Here is a 5,037-nt window from a genome sequence, read left to right as displayed (position 1 = left end):
CTCTCAACTACGTCTCTAGCACCGTGTCTGCCTGAACGTCCACTGTCTTAGGGCTTCCATGGCTGCAAAGAGACTGACTAAGGCAACTCTTAAAAGGCCAACATTTAATTGAGTCTGGCTTACAGGTTCAGAATACATCAAGTTGCCACTCAACTTCTACTTCCCTTGTTTTCACTAGCTGCGTGACTTTAAGGAAACTGCTTAATCTCAAAACTTTTCAGCTCCCTCATGTTTAAAGAGAATGATAGTTGCATCTATTCTATGGAGTTCAGATGAGAAACACATAAACAAGCTATTGTAAGACACAAAATGAGACTTTACCATACAATGAGTAGTACTATTTAATCATTATTTTTTTTTATGAGGTCTGATCTGAACCCCTTTATTCCAACATGCTGGGGTGGACTCCCTTTCAGAGAGACAACCCTGAGCGGACTCTAACAAGGAGTTATATGCCTTGCAAACAACTGGGGGCAGAATTCAAACAATTGGGGCAGAATTTGCACACTGGTAACTAGGCAGGGTACCATAGGTGGGGCGAAGTGACCTCCAAACTGATTCGTGGTCAGTGGACCATTCCAGGGCTTTCTGAGAGGGAAACCAGTTCTCTTCCCACTACCTGCTGATCCGAATGTAGACGTTTCAGCTCCTTCTCAAGCACCATGCCTACCTGCATGCTGCCATGTTTCCTGCCATGATGGTAATGGACTGAACCTCTGAACTGTAAGCCAGCCCTAATTAAGTGTTTTTGAGTTGACATGATCATGCTATATCTTCACCTAGATAAAATAAGATACGAGGCTTCACCTGTACACAGGCGTGTTCCTAGATGAACTGTCCAAAGCAGAGTTACTCAGCGACTGGGCAGACTGCTTGTTATCATTAATACAAAGTATGGATTTGGGGAACTGAGTCAGGGGGCCAGGATTTCAGTCTGTCTCGGCATTCAAAGTCAACAGAACCATGTGGGAGGAAATTTGTTTTCGCTTTATACCGTGTGGGTCCAGAGGACCAAACTTGGGTCACCAAGGCCTAGAGCCACCATCTCGAGGGCTCTTGTCTTCTTTAAAAAGTGAATCCAGGCCACGGCCGCCTGGTCCGCCCAGCAGTGGCCCAGTCATAGTTCGTGTTTCTGCATCATGTCGGTGGCCTCCTGAGGGCGCTGTGCAGCGATTCCTAAGTGGAGCTCAGAGAGTTCCAGGCCCAGCACTTCCGCGGTGACAGTGAAGAACAAGAAAAGCTGCTGAAGAAAGCTGTGCGTCGTACGTTGGAAATCTTTCCTTTTTATACAACTGAAGAACAGACTTATAAACTCCAGCAAAAGTGGTGATATAAAGAAGCTCGTCATGGGTCTGGATAGGATGGAGGAAACAGCCCGTGGACTCTGTGGAATACTACTCAAGAGCAGATGCAGAGACCACAATTATGTACACGAACGGAACTCGTCCAGGCGACCGGATCATGCGCGCAGGCTAGGATGCAGGCTTAAAGGAGGTCAGGCAGCATAGACGTGGGCAGTCTGGGGGTCAGGTTCGGGATGAGTCTCGGAGGACTACGATGCTGGAAGAGGCGGCTATGGAAAACTGGCACAAAAACAACACAGCTCACGGTTTGTCAGCACAGTTGATGATGTCAGAGAACATCACCCAAGGTCTCATCAGTGTCAGAGATGTACTTGAAGTCACTTCTGGTTTTCCTCTCCAATCCGTCCCTTCTCCTATGCTGGCCGGGCTCCAGGGACGTCCCGTAGGTGGTACCCCCTTTCTTCTCTGATCTCGGTGGGACCTCCATTTGTCGGCACCAGCACTGACATAGTACCGAGAATTGGGCGAAAGCCTACAGGATGAAAGAAACACACACACACACACACATACACACACACACACACACACACACACACACAGGTTATCGTGTCAAGCCAGGAGAGGAAGAGAGAGGGAGAGAGAGAGAGAGAGAGAGAGAGAGAGAGAGAGTGTGGAAGAGCGGAAGGAAGAGTGAGAGTGAGGAAAAAGAGTGAGAGAGCTTAATCATTATTTTTGTTGCTACTAATTTTATCATGTAGCTATTGAATGTCTTTCGGAAACTATGAGAGAAATGGTATGATTGGAGATGTTATACGCTAAGGTTTTAAGCTTTGAAATAAAAAATTTAGCAGCAAATGTTATTGTAGTTCTTTGAGATTTAAATTATCTGTTATATATGCTCATTCACATAAGAGTGAGCTATAAATGTGTTTGTGTATTCATTCACATATGAGTGAAATAAAGAACTAAGAAGTATAATATTGAATAGAAAATAGAATCATATAACTCACAATTTGAATCTCTCATTAGAAATTTGTTAAAATTGGACAAAATGATCATTATTTGGCGATTTAGAAGACCCACTTTTTAATAATAATAAACTGTTATTAATAAAAAGTCTATGCCACTCACTCAGTTACTCATTAAAACACATTTGTTGTACGCCGAAACTCTAGGTTGAGACTAACAGTAGTGATAGCATTCAGTAGCTCTGTACTGTTAGGAAAGTTGGGTGATGGTTAGTGAATGGGGTAATCCACATCACAAGTAAATGTGTGTGGGAACCAGTGAGGGACGCATTTATTCAATGAGGGGATCGAGACAAGGGTATACTAGGCCCGACATAATAAAGTACATGTAGAAGCGAACTGGACAGATAATAAGGGGGCTTCCCAATCAGGGAGTAACATGTTACGTATGCCTAATACATCTAGGCTATCGGGTATATGAGAGAAAAAGTAGGAAAGGGACCTGGAGGGATGCAGGGCCAAAGGAAGACAATGACTACACACACAAGTCAGGAATCAAACTGTCCAAACGCTTTAAGTTCTTATTCTATCACTTAATAGCTGAATAAAACTTTCCGACTTTTAACCCGAAGCCTTTGCTTCCCGATGTATAAAATGGGTGCAGTCTTGGGGCCAGTGTGTGTGTGTGTGTGTGTGTGTGTGTGTGTGTGTGTGTGTGTGTGTGTGTGTGGTAATTAAATGGAATAATCTGTGTAGAAAGTATTTAAGTGCCTGATAAGAAACTAAACCCTCGATAAATACTGGTCATTGCCATTGTTATAGCACGGTGAGTGGTGGCTGTGATTCTCGCCATCAGGTTTACGCCAGGAAGTGCCTTATCACAAGGGTTTGCCAAGTTGAGTTAATGGTAGACACAAAGGAGCAGGTGAGCGACTTGAGGTGTCCAAGGAATGATGAGGTTTCTATGGTAAATATTCAGGAAGGCATTAGAGAAAATGACCGTGCAACATTAGCCCTGCAACGCTTCCAAGAAGGAGATGGGCTCTGTTAGACTTCAGACACAGGAGGACGATCTCCTTGAGGTTTGGTGAGACTGATGTTGGGGGTAGGAGGAGTTGGAAAGGGGCACCAATCAGGTGCTATATTACTAACTTAGTACTATCATAGCAACTTAGTCGTTGAGCTTAGAAGAGGCGGGCAAGAGACACATCTGCACTGACTTAAGGCAGTGAGTGCTTAAGAGGGAGAAACTGAGAATGGTGCTAGATTATCAGGGTTTCTCTGCAGGGCCGCTAAAACAGGCTAGATTGTGCTGTGGTAGTAGAGAAACAGTGTTAACAACCGTAAGCTGACCTCACTAGTGTGCAGAAATCGTGCTGCTAAGGTCACAGACTGACCTTACTGGAAAGCCCCAAGCTCAGTGCAAAATGGTGGACTCCCTTTGCCGGCAGGGTTTCCTCCTTCTCAGACCTGGTTTGGAGAACTCAGAAACCCCTACACCCTCTACCTGCAGAATATCAAGTAGCCTTGGTGAGATTACTAGCTCAGCTTCCTTTCTCCGGATAAGAACTCACTCAGCGGGGTTGGGGATTTAGCTCAGTGGTAGAGCGTTTGCCTAGGAAGCGCAATTGCTCGGCAAGTACTGGGATTCCTGAGATGCTTTGCTATGCTAATGAGACCTTAGCCCTCAGCCAATGACCTTTGCCCACTCTGGACATCCCTACCCCCAATTCCCAAAACCTTTGATTCACCCCCCAAATAAAGTTGATCTGTCTCCTCAACACTGATCCCAGAGTGTCTTCATTTCCGTTTCTACTTACGGGCCATCCTAAACTCCATTTGTCAACTCTGCTCCTTTTGCTATCATGGGCCAGTGGCGGACGGCTCCAGAGGGAAGGGAGACCATACATAGGTTATGTGATGTCCTTTATGCGAATTCTAAAGCGTGTTAGGCGTCTCTTCTATGCAGCTGTTCTCCATGCGGTGTCCCCAGGAACCACAGCTCTTCTGGCTGGTGGCTCCACCATTCCAGCTGCAGCTGCTGAGACCATAGGATACAGAGATCACTTGACTCCCTACACTTCCTGTAATATCCGCAATCCGCGTGTCTTAGGTTCATTCACACCTCTTAATTTAAAAATAAACTCAGAGTAAGCAGTAGACAGATAAATATGCCCGCAAAGAAGAAAAAAAATGCAACAAGTACCAAAATATTCTCTGTTCAGAAATAGCCTTTTAAATATAGGTTTTAAAGTTTGCAAGCTTGTTTTTTTTCTTCTTTCTAAATTATTGATGGCTGTAAAAATGTCTTTAGCATTTCTATAGCTAGTAATGGCTCTTTTCTATCCACTGGCTTGCTGAGATTTCTCTCTATAAATTTCAGAGTCTTCTCCCTCTGGGAAGATTGCTCATGGTTTCTTGAGTGTCAGGGAGGATTTTTGCTTGTTAGCTCTCAGCTTTAGAGGACTTAGCACTCTGAATTTTGTATTGCTCATCTCGTGGGTAATAGAGAGAGAAGTAATATTCAAAGATCATATAGTATAGAAATCATTTGGCAATTGAGTAAAAGTTTATTAATTTAGAATACATAAGAGAACAGCAAATCTGTCTTAATGAATAGCCATAACACAGAAGCTTCCGGCTGAAATGCAGTTTTAATGTCTCATAGACAGTGCTTACAATAAACTAAGCCACAAACAGATGATGTATAAAATCATGTAAGTTAATGAAAATATGTCTTTAATGTACCAAAAATATATTTCAAT

At 43.8% G+C, this 5,037-nt stretch overlaps 1 pseudogene; it reads left to right on the top strand.

Annotated features, from left to right (window-relative positions):
* Nucleotides 1-963: 963 nt before the first annotated feature.
* Nucleotides 964-1,679, top strand: LOC148001093 (nuclear cap-binding protein subunit 2 pseudogene; annotated as a pseudogene).
* The last annotated feature ends 3,358 nt before the right edge of the window (nt 1,680-5,037 follow it).

The sequence above is a fragment of the Rattus norvegicus genome, chromosome 15, assembly GCF_021556685.1.
Source record: "Rattus norvegicus strain SHRSP/BbbUtx chromosome 15, alternate assembly SHRSP_T2T, whole genome shotgun sequence".
NCBI classification, from domain to species: Eukaryota; Metazoa; Chordata; class Mammalia; order Rodentia; family Muridae; genus Rattus; species Rattus norvegicus.
This window is presented reverse-complemented; position numbering and strand designations above follow the sequence as displayed.